Genomic DNA, 356 nt, shown 5'->3' with positions numbered 1-356 from the left:
AAAAAAAAAACCCCCTTTACCGATCATCGCCAAATTCAATACCAACCTTCCTTGAATGATACTCTATCGATTAAAAAAAAAAACAGCCCGATATCTCAATATTTGCGAAAGTTAGAGCAACCACAGACATTAAATCTGCACATACATACACACATACGGACAGGCGATTTTGATGCGATGTTTCGACATTTTAGAACACTCTGAACATATTGGCATCAAAAACTCAAAAACCAATCTCTTCGTTGGTTTCTTCTACCTCTATTTCATATATAAATCACTTAAATTTGGTTGATTAGACCCAACTTTATACGCAATCAAAGGTTCATATACGAAATTCACGAAAACAAAGCTTCCTC

This window comes from Temnothorax curvispinosus, unplaced genomic scaffold (assembly GCF_003070985.1).
Source record: "Temnothorax curvispinosus isolate PA1 unplaced genomic scaffold, ASM307098v1 QBEX01010279.1, whole genome shotgun sequence".
NCBI lineage: Eukaryota > Metazoa > Arthropoda > Insecta > Hymenoptera > Formicidae > Temnothorax > Temnothorax curvispinosus.
This window is presented reverse-complemented; position numbering follows the sequence as displayed.